Below are 12,133 nucleotides of genomic sequence, written 5' to 3'. Positions count from 1 at the left end.
CAGATACAGGCAGCAGATTTTCCCTTCTTTTTACAACAAACAATGGTAGTTTCACTGAGACTAGCTTGATAGTTAATACTTGAACTCACAACTCCATTGTTGGATTTCAAACCAAGCGCCTCCCCATAGCATTAGCCTGGGCCTCCCTCCGGATTATGAGCCCAATGACCTTAGCACAGTGCCACCATCTCTGTTTTATTAGCTCACCTTTACCAATACCCAATGGTGTCAGCTTGGCATAGTATCAAAGTCAAGAGGTGGCAGGTTCAAGCCCACACACTGCAGAGATTTGAGTACATAATTCAGGCTGACGGCCCCTCTGAAGGAGTGCTGCCCTGTCACCTTTTCAGGTGTGAAGTTAAACTGAGGTCCTGCTCACCTCCTCAGTTGAAGATCTTGTGGCACAGTTTGAGGAAGAGATGAGGAGCCCTAGTGGCACAGGATGGCACAGTGGCTCAGTGGTTAGCACTGCTGGGACCTGGGTTCAATTCGACTCTCGGGCGACTGTCAGTGTGGAGTTTGTACATTCTTCCCATGTCTGCATGGGGTTTCCTCCGGGTGTTTCAGTTTCTTCCAACAGTCCAAAGATGTGCAGGCTAAGGTGGATTGGCTATGCTAAATTGCCTGTAGTATTCAGGAATGCCTAGATTAGGTGGGTTATAGGGGGATGGATCAGGGTGGGATGCTCTGAGGGTTGGTGTGGACTTGTCAGGCCAAAGGGCCTGTTTCCACACTGCAGGGATTCTATGATCAGTTGGGGTAGCACAGTAGTTAGTGGTTAGCACTGCTGCCTCACAGCACCGGACACCAAGTTTGCTTCCACCCTTGGGCGATTGTCTGTGTGGTATTCACACTATCTCCCCAAGTCTGTATAGAGTTTCCTCCAGGTGCTCCAGTTTCCTTCCACAGTCCAAAGATTAGGTGGATTGGCCATGCTAAACTGCCCATAGTGTCCAGGGATATTCAGGCTAGGTGGGTTAGCCGTGGAAAATGCAGGGTTACAGGCCAGGGCGTTGGGTCTGGCTGGGATTCTAGTTGAAAGGACTCAATGAGCTGAATAGCCTCCTTTCATGCTGTAGGGATTCTATGAAATAAATGTATTATTTGCTCACTATCACAATAGTGTTTGCTGGAACTCGCAGCATGCAAATCTTCCTGCATTACAGCATTGATATTTCATAGACTGTACTTCTCAGATGATCAGAAGTCATTAAAGATGCGACATAAATATGAAGAATTTTGTCTTCCAGGTTGCCCACAGAGAAATGTTTTGCTGATTTATATTGTTCTGTGTATTTGCAGAATCCAATCTTGACTTGCCTAATGATCCTAAGGGGGCGTGTAGTAATCATGACCAGCAAGAGGGATAGAAGAAGTGTAGTGGCGTGGTGGGAAGAGGTTAAAAAGAAGGGCCAATTTCAGTTGAAAATGCAAGATCTAGAAGACTGTAGGAGAAAGGGAAAGGAAGAGGAATTAGTGAAATGCTAATGTGGAGTTATTTATTAATCTTGCTGCTTCACTTGCCATTGTGTCTAGAATTCATTTGGAGGATACCATCGCTCCTGTCCGATGGTGAGGTATTGATCTTCAACACTGTTTATACCACAGAGATCGTGCTGTCTCTGGGGAATTAAAAGTGTGAGCTGCAGTTGTTGGCAAAGTAAAAAGCACAGCCTTTCTGTAGCCTGATTGCATGCGCTCCTGGTGTGTCTACATTCTGAGCCTCTCAGTTCCATCATTTCAAATTTAGGAAGTAGGAATAGGATGTTTGTCTTGGTGAAGTTTCTCAGTCTCACACAACATTTCAGTGTTTCCAGTCACTGAGGGGCAACAAGTAATGCTGCTGATCACTGCTCCCCCACTACTGCCCCCCACAGTTCACATGGTATATGATGTTGTGAAACTAGAAAGGGTTAAAAAAGATTTACAAGGGCTGGAGGGTTTGAGCTATAGGGAGGGACTGAAAAAGGCTGGGGCTATTTTCTTTGGAGTATCAGAGGTTGAGGGGTACCTTATAGAGGTTTATAAAATCATGAGAGGCATGGATAGGGTGAATAGACAAGGTCTTCTCCTCAGGTAGGGAAGTTCAAAACTAGAGGGCATAGGTTTAAGGTGAGAAGGGTAAGATTTAAAAGGGACCTAAGGGGCAACATTTTCGTGCAGAGGATGGTGCAGGTATGGAAATGAGCTGCCAGAGGAAGTGGTGGAGGCGGGTACAATTACAGCATTTAAAAGATATCTGAATGGATACATGAATAGGAAGGGTTTAGATGTGGGCTAAATGCTGGCAAATGGTTCTGGATTTATTTAGGATATCTGGACGGCATGGGCGAGTTGGACCAAAGAGTCAGTTTCCGTGCTGTACATCTCTGTGGTTCTACATGCATGGCACACAATCTGAGATGATCCCAGAACATGCCCTGGGATTTGCTGTGTTTGCCAATTAAATCAGATTGGTGTAGGGATGCAATATTAACATTATATTAACATTAAAGCACAGAAAATAGGAGAAGGAGTAGGCCATTCAGCCCTTCAAGCCTGTTCCACCATTCAAGAGGCCCATCCTGTTCAGTACCCTGTTCCCACTTTCTACCCTTTGATCCCCTTATCCCGAAGAACTATACCTAACTCCTTCTTGAAAACATTCAGTTAGTCTGGCCTCAACTACTTGCTGTGGCAGAGAATTCCACAGGCTGGGTGAAGAAATTTCTCCTCATCTGAGTCTTAAATGATCTACCCCAATTCCTTAGACTGTAATTCCTGATTCTGGACTTCCTGGTCATCAGGAATATTTACCCTGAATAATCCTCTTACATGTTTCTATGAGACCTCCCCAAATTGTTCTAAACTCCAGTGAACATAGCCTTGACCGATCCAGCCTCTCTTCATACGTCATATCAGGAATTAGTCTCATAAACCTTTGTTGCACTCCCTCTGTAAGTGTAATGCAGAATCCCTCCATGCTCCCCAACCTACAACAGTTCCAAGTTCAACTTTCAATTTTTTATCTTCATTTTCAATTCCCTTTAATGGGCTCTCCTCTATCTGTCGCTGCCATTTTCTCCTTCCTTATTACCCTCTGAGATCTCTGAGCTTCTCCATTTCTGGCTTCTTTCACAGTTCCCTCTCACTTTGTTCCACTATTGGTGACCATGCCTTCAGCAGCCTAAACCCTGAGCTCCGAAAGCAGTGTGGGGGAGTGAATGGCTTAGTGATATTATTTAAGTTTAGATTCAGATTTATTTATTTGTCACATGTACGAAGTATAGGAATGCATAGGTACAGTGAAGAGTGCACAAAGTTACCATTCACTGGTGCCCACTTGGTTACAAAAACCAGAACTAAAAGATTTAACAGAACCAAAAAGGTAAGCAAGAAAAAAAGGAAAAGTCCAGATCTCAGTGTCCCGAATCCCAGCTCCATAATGGTTCTAGGCTAGGCACAATTATCACTAGACTATTCATCCAGAGGCCCAGATACAGACTTGGGTTTGAATACCACTGTGGCAGATGGTGGAATTTGAATTGAATAAAAACCTGAAATAGCATCCAATGATGACCATGAAACCACTGTCAAAGGAAAATCCCAACACTACATAGAAAATAGAACATAGAACATTACAGCGCAGTACAGACCCTTCGGCCTTCAATGTTGTGCCGACCTCTCATACCAATCTGAAGCCCATCTAACCTACACTATTCCATGTACGTCCATATGCTTGTCCAATGACGACTTAACTGTACCTAAAGTTGGCGAATCTACTACCGTTGCAGGCAAAGTGTTCCATTCCCTTACTACTCTCTGAGTAAAGAAACTACCTCTGACATCTGTCCTATATCTTTCACCCCTCAATTTAAAGCTATGCCCCCTCGTGCTCGCCGTCACCATCCTAGGAAAAAGGCTCTCCCTATCCACCCTATCTAACCCTCTGATTATTTTATATGTCTCAATTAAGTCACCTCTCAACCTTCTTCTCGCTAACAAAAACAGCATAAAGTCCCTCAGCCTTTCCTCTTAAGACCTTCCCTCCATACCAGGCAACATCCTCGTAAATCTCTGCACCCTTTCCAAAGCTTCCACATCCTTCTTATAATGCGGTGACCAGAACTGTACGCAATACTCCAAGTGCGGCCACACCAGAGTTTTGTACAGCTGCACCATAACCTCTTGTTTCCGGAACTCGATCCCTCTATTAATAAAAGCTAAAACACTGTATGCCTTCTTAACAACCCTGTCAACCTGGGTGGCAACTTTCAAGGATCTGTGTACATGGAGACCGAGATCTCTCTGCTCATCTACACTACCAAGAATCTTACCATTAGCCCAGTACTTTGCATTCTGGTTACTCCTACCGAAGTGCATCACCTCACACTTGTCTGCATTAAACTCCATTTGCCACCTCTCAGCCCAGCTCTGCAGCCTTTCAGCCCAGCTTGCCACCTCTCAGCCCAGCTAATGTCTTTTGGAGAAGGAAATCTGCCATCTTTACCTGGTCTGGCCGACATGTGGCTTCAGAACCGCAGCAATGAGGTTGACTCTTAATTGCCCTCTGGGAAATTAGGGAGGGGCGCTAAACGCTGGCCTAGTCAATGACGCCCACATCCTATGAATGAATAAAGAAAAAACTCCACCATCCCCACCCCAGTAAAATTGACCTCATAACCCTATTGCATTAATCTGAATTGGCACCAGGGAGAAGTTCCAAAAACAGACAGAAAAGTTACAACTGTACGATGGTATCCCTAGTTTGTGTTTCTTATGTGATATTGTGCAGTCCAGTGGACTATGGGTTCACATCCCAGTGACTGACCACAAATTCCAAGCTGTCACTCCAGTACTTGAAGTTTGTCTTTATTGTTCCACGGGCTGGGGCTAGTCAACATCTGTTGTCCATTCCTGTAAGTGTCCTTAAGATGGAGGTGCTGGAGTTTGGGTGACAGGTTAAACCAAGGGCCTGTTTGCAATTTCAGGTGGATGTGAATGATCTATTGGCCACATATCAGACAGACACTGGATTTCTGGATAATAAAATGTGAGGCTGGATGAACACAGCAGGCCCAGCAGCATCTCAGGAGCACAAAAGCTGACGTTTCGGGCCTAGACCCTTCATCATCACCCTCTCTGATGAAGGGTCTAGGCCCGAAACGTCAGCTTTTGTGCTTCTGAGATGCTGCTGGGCCTGCTGTGTTCATCCAGCCTCACATTTTATTATCTTGGATCCTCCAGCATCTGCAGTTCCCATTATCACTGACACTGGATTTCTCCCTGGTATCCTGGGTATTTTCCATCCCTGCAATCAGTATCACTTTTTTTAAAATCAAGAAAAAGCATGAACCCATTGGTGACATGGGATTTTGCCATGTACAAATTCAAACAGAGTTCCCGCTTTGGAAAGCAGTTCATTGGCCGAAAAAATGCTCTGAGATGTGATGCTGCTGTTGTCGGTTATTACTTCCTTGATATCTAAAGGCATGCCTATTATTGATACATTGCTTCATCAGCACGTGGTTGTTGGACATTCCTAGAGTCTAGGAGTGCCTCAGCGCACCAAGCAGAACTGTGGGTGGGGAAAACATCAGCAAATTACAAAACCAAAAGCAACGTCAATTATTTGAACAATGTAGGTGGTTCGACCAGAATGATGACAGAAGCACTCTGTGGGTGGGTGGAGATGACGGGACGCGTGTTCCTCGGGGTAAGGCAATGGAACACATTTCGAGGGCAATGTCAGTGTGAAGAACAGGCCAGGCACAGCACTGGATCTGAAGTACTTTAAGCATCTGTATTGTCAATAAAATGGTTGGGAATGTGAATCAGAAATTGAGCTGCAAGGTTCCTGAAGCAGTTCCCAGACCAAAGGTAGAATATTGTGGGGAATAACAAGGTAAAATTTGATCTTGGTGGAGACACAGTATGAGTTAAATCACATCGATTTCCTGTTATACTCCCAATCGTGTTGCTTAACAGACCTTGAATTCCAGTCTGGTCTGATTTCAACCCCAAATGCTGGCCATAATCCCAATAACAGCCCCGGTGGGGCAAGCCAAGTTTCATGATACACAAGTCAAGTAAAGCTCACCCTGCTGTAGTTCTTCCTTTGCGATCTGACTGTCTGACACCCAGCCTACATCAGTCTTCAATCCTCAGCAGCCTCCATCCTGGCCTGTGGTTCAACACCAATAATTGCAGGTCCAAGTCCCACCTCAGAGATCTGAGCATGGTCTCTCGTCTTAGCCATCAATGCAGTACTGAGAGAGTGCTGCATAGTTGGACATGCAGGCAAGACTTTCACTTGTTCTGTCTGCCCTCTCAGGTGGATGTAAACCATCCCATGGTACTATGCTGTTGAAAAGCAGAGGGTTTATGACAGGCCTATCTTCGGCCTTCAAACAATATCCTGATACAGAAGTTATCGAACTGCCTTTTAAGGAAGCTTGCTGTGTGCAAATTGACTGCTACAGTTCCTACATTCCAAAAGTGTGTGCACATCAGAAACTACTGTATTAGTTGTAAACTGCTTTTGAAATTGCTAAAATTATGGAGGCTGGTATGCACATGTACTTTTCTGTTAAGGCTTCTTCACATACCTCAAGACATTTATAACTGTAACTATTTAAATCTAATTTGAAAACCATCTTTGGTTTCTAGAACATTTACAGGAGTACAACATTGATGGAATTGGTCCGCTTATTTCCTAGATACTGGAGTTTGAAACTTTAATAAACTAGGGAGCTAGGCCAGCAGTTGTTGCTCATCCCTGATTGCCCTTAAGAAGATGGTGGTACGCTGCCTTCTTAAACTGCTATTGTTGGTACGCCCAAAATACTTTCAGGGTTTTGATGCAGCAACAGTAAAGGAACGCTGATGTAGTTACAAGTCAGGATGGTGTGTGGTTTGGAGGCAAATGTGCAGTGGGTTGTGCTCCCATACTTCTGCTACACTTGTCCTTCCCAGGGGTATTGGTCAAGAGTTTGGAAGGTGCTGTTAAAGCAGTCTTGGTGAGTTGTTCCAGTGCATCTTGTAATTGGTACACATTTTTAAAAAGTAACTCACAGGATGTGGGCTTCCCTGACCAGGCCAATAATTATTGCCCATCCCTAACTGCCCAGAGGGCAGTTAGAAGTCAACTAGATTGCTGTGGGTCTGGCGTCACAGGTTGGCTTGATCAGGTAAAGATGGCACTGTCCTTCCCTAAAGGACATTAGTGAACAAGGGTGCTTTGTGCACAAGGAACAGGCTGGTACAGTAACAGTGGTTAGAGTGGCAGAGTTAAAGTAAGACCCTTGTGTTAGAAACTCACCCTCTACTCCAGCAGCAAGGCCTGGGTTATTTTAATTTGGAACATGCAACCACAGATAGACTGAAAAATACATTGCAAAGAGCACTTTACAGGAAGCTCGAGAGATGGGGAGGATCGGGATGGAATTTCAGAGGTCAAAGTCTGGATAACCTGAAGGCTCAGCTGACAATAATGGGCGAAAGGGCTTTGGAAATGTTCAAGAAGAACAGCTCTCAAACTGAGGTCTGTGGAGACTGAAGTCATCAGACTTCTCTCCCTCCAGATTTGGGCAATGCACATGCCTCAATGGATCAGCTTTTCAGTGAGAGACAGAGAGAGATGGTAGGGGAGAAGGGGGAAAGAGTTCTTCACAAGAGCGACAGTATTTCCAGATGCTTCCTGATCATTTGTCAGGGCTTTTATTTTCCACGAGAGATGCTGCAGAAATTAAAATAGATGAGGGCGAGTCTGTGATAGGTTGGCATGCAGACACTTTGGCCCAACCAGGCCAAAAAGCTTCTCTCCATCTCATGCTCACAACCTTCCTCCATGTGCATGTTGTAGTTTCTGTACTAGAGAAGGAGCTACAAGTGATATGAATTGGATGCTGTGGTAGATCAGAGAGTATTACAGTAAGGGGTGTTTTGGGGACTGTACTTGTACAGTTTCTATATTAGTGAGGACCTAAAGACAAACCTTATATCAGCGAGTGTTATGCTGAGGGGATACAATACTGTTAAATCTGTGTCAAAATGATAGTAGCATTGTCTGTTAATAAAACATCAATGACCTTGTTATGTCACAACAAGGGTACACTCATAAGAATAATAACAAGAAAGTACTGGAAACTGAAATAAAAACTAAAAATGCTGGAAATGCTCAGAAGGTCAGTCAGAATGTGAAAAAGAAAAAGTCAGGTTAGTGTTTTGAGCATGAAACATTTATTAGAAGTTCACGCAATCAAAACATCATTTCAAGGGATTAAAAAGAGCACTTAGAGCTAAAAATAAGAATCTGTCTGATTGTTACGTCCCTCATAATCAGCCTAAAGCTATTGTACATGATTAATTAATGAGAGGCTGGTTTAGTTAGGTGACCAATAACTGCAGATTGGAGACAGGAAGGTTAAAGGTTCGACAGTCATATGATAAAATCTCATGACAAGGACACCTTGGTTACTAAAGGCCTGTAGATAAATTCTAATCTAGATATAACAATGTAGGGGTATTCAGCACGCATTGAGATTAAATCATATGTAATGCAGAATGAGGCTACTCAGCTTAGGATGCCTTGAATCATTAGTCCCACTCCTCACAGCCCTGCAAATATTTCTTTATCAAATATTTATCCCATTTCCTTTTGGAAACTACCATTGAACCTGCTTCCCCTGCTTTTTCATGTAAGTTTTCCAGATCACAACAATGCACTGTTTTCTCATATCTTTGCCATTCACTGATATGTCGTCAGTGGAAATTGAGCTGGGAGCTCTGGGTTTCCCCCTCCCACCTCACCATGGTAAGCAGATAATGGCACTCTCTGTGAAGGTGCCAGGGAATTCCCAGAGAGAGAAAGTCTCCACAGATACCTGGCGTAATCAGTCCATTCCCTTTATCTTTTGTCTGTGGCAAAAACAGAAACAGACCTTTCAGTCCAATTCATTTATGCCGACCAGATATCCTAAATAAATCTAGTCCCATTTGCCAGCATTTGCCCATATCCCTCCAAGTTCCTATTCATAAAGCCATCCAGATGCCTTTAAAATGTTGTAATCATACCAGCCTCCACCACTTCCTCTGGCAGCTGATTCCATTCACCCACCACTCTCTGCGTAAAAAAGTCGCCCCTTAGGTCCTTTTTAAGTCTTTCCCCTCTCACCTTAAACCAAGCCCTCTAGTTTTGGACTCCCCAGTCCTGGAGAAAAGACCTTGGATATTTACTCTATCCATGATCCTTGTGATTTTATAAACCTTGATAAGGTCACCCCTCAGCCTCCGACACTCCAGGGAAAATACCCCCAGACCATTCAGCCTCTCCCTATAGTTCAAACCCTCCAACCCTGGCAACATCCTTATAAATCTTTTCTGCGCTCTCTCAAGTTGAACAACATCTTTCTTATAGCAGGGAGACCAAGAACTGAACACAATACTCTGAAAGTGGCCTAACCAATGTCCTGTACAGCTACAACATGACATCCCAACTCCTATACTCAGGATGGACATGTCACCCAGGGAGTAGGAGGGGGAGTTAAAACGGCTGGCGACCTGAAGGTCTTGTCATTTGTTGTGAACAGAGCGCAGATGCTCTACGAAACGATCTCTGAGTTGATGCATGGTCTCAACGATGTAGAGGAGGCCACATCAACAGCAGCGGATACAGTAGACCAAGTTGACGGATGTGCAGGTGAACTTCTGTCTGATATGAAAGGTTTGCTTTCGGCCTCGAATGGAAGTAAGAGGGGTGCGTAGAGACAGGTGCTGCACTTCCTGTGGTTGCAGGGAATGGTGCCAGGTGTGGTGTGGTTACTGGGGATGTGGAGTGGATGAGGAAGTCACAGAGAAAGTGGTCCCTATGAAAGGCAGATAGACATGGGGGGGGAATTATCTCTTTAGTGATGGGATCAGATTGTTGGTGGAGCTGTTTTTCAGGATGTATAGCATCTTTGGCAGGGCTGGTATTTATTTCCTGCACTCTTCAGTCCTCGGGAAGGTGGTGGTGAGCCGCATTCATTAAAATAACTGCAGTCTATGTGACATTGATACCCTCGGAGTATTGCAACCAGGATTTTGACCCAGCAATGATGAAGAAACAGCAATGCATTTCCAAATTCAGGTAGTGTGGAACCTGGAGAAGACGGTCCTACATATTGGCTCTCCTTGATCTACTAGACAGAATTAGTGCTCCTTCCTGAGCTGAAGCTAATCGTGGCAATCCTACCTATGCCAAAGGACAGATTCCCTTTATTCTGGAGATTCCTGCTTTGCATTCCTCGATGCTGGCGTCAACTAACAACCAGAAGATTTCAGAATTCAAAGTTAACTTTACCAAAGTCACACAATTTCTGAAAGGAACAACACCCACAATTCGTAAAGCTCCTTTAATGCAATAAATCAAAGGAGGAACCATCAAACAAAATTTGACGGTGAGACACATAAGAGGTATTGGGCAGATGACCAAAAGCATGGTCAAACAGATAGCTTTTAAGTAGTCCCACAAGTGCCAACCAATGGCTGTGAGCTTAATAAGGGTGGCGTAAAGTTAATAAACTAGGGTACAGAGGTAGAGTCCTTGCCTCTGAAGAAGCAGGCCCAGGCTCTAATTCCACCTGCTCCAGAGGTGTGTAACAATATCTCTGAACGGGTTGATTAGAAAATATCTAAAGTTAATTAATTGCACTGTCTCTGAAACATGTTTCTTCATGCAGATGAATAGCCTCTGCACTTTCCATCATCTTATCTTGAGTAATTGATGCGTAGTTAAAGAAGTTGCTTAATGTGACCCAGTTAGGACCTTGGCTAGGAGTTTCCGTGTCAAGTTGTCATTTTTTTGCTTGAGGTTCTAAGTTTGCTCAATGCAATGTCATTCTAAGAAAACAGAACACTGCACATGATGGGGGAGCCCACAGAGATATGTAAGTTAAATCAAACGATAACACAAGCCTTTCCTCATTTTCTTAAAAGGAACAGAAGACCCGGAATTATTGCAGGGCACAGCAATTCCAAACTCTACACAGTAAAAGTAAAATAGATAAAGTCACCATAATCCCACAGTCCCCTAAACTGCTCTCCCCTTAGAGAGAGGGACGAATGGTGGTGGCTTAATCTAAGGGTCACTACGCATCAGGTGAGGAGCGAGGGTGAGAGGCAGGATGCGTAGCTCAGAACCTGTCCGCTCAGTTGGTTGATCCCAATATTTCTGGTCTGTATGAGACTCTCTCTCCCTTCCTCATTTCCCATAAGCATAACACTATGCACTCCTCCCTCGTTATTTTACTGAACTTCCCCCTTAAATCCAATCTTATGTTATTCACCTCAAATGAGGAAGCATGTGAAAGCTTTGACAATTATCTCCAAAACTGATTGCAGGGATGAGAGATTACACTGATGTGGATAAACAGGAGAGGGTGTGGTTGTTCTCCATTGGATAGAGAAGGTGACACTTGATGGAGGCGTGTAAAATCAGGGAGGGTTTACATAGAACAGATAAAAGGAAATGTTCCTAATAGCTGAAGGGTCGACAACCAGAGGGCTCAGATTTAAGATGACAAACAGTGGTAACGGGATGAAGAATATTATTAATCAATGAGTTGTTAAGAATTGTAATGCACTTCCTGATATGGCAATGGATAGAGATTCAATGGCAAGCTCCAACAGAAAATTGGATAAATATTTGAAGAGCCAACGCAGGCTTGATGAGTCGAACAGCCTCCTTCTATGCTATACAATTCTAACTACACTTTGTGATTGTGAGTTCCAGCGACTCATGAGGCTCTGACTAACAAAGTTTCTGAGAACACCAAATTGGATTTGGACATAATGAGCTTGTACCTATAGCCTCTACAGTTTGGACCCCATCCCGCCCCCTCCTCCCGTGAGAGCAAACAACTTCTTGAAGCCCACTCCAAAACCGAAACCTTTAAGGATCTCTATCAGGTGATGGCTCAGTCTTCACTTTCCTAAATAAAAGTAATCGATTTATCCTGATTGGAATAACCTTATTGTGCATATGAGTACATATTGTTTGCAACCTTTCTCATGCATCTCTATCATTTTTCTTTAGGAATGAGAACGGTGTCCAGTACTCCATGTGTGGTCCAACTAACATATTACAAGAACGAGAAGCCTTGTGGTAGGCCAT

This window comes from Stegostoma tigrinum, chromosome 35 (assembly GCF_030684315.1).
Source record: "Stegostoma tigrinum isolate sSteTig4 chromosome 35, sSteTig4.hap1, whole genome shotgun sequence".
Lineage (NCBI taxonomy): Eukaryota > Metazoa > Chordata > Chondrichthyes > Orectolobiformes > Stegostomatidae > Stegostoma > Stegostoma tigrinum.
The sequence above is the reverse complement of the archived record's forward strand: the minus strand, read 5'-3'. Positions refer to the sequence as shown.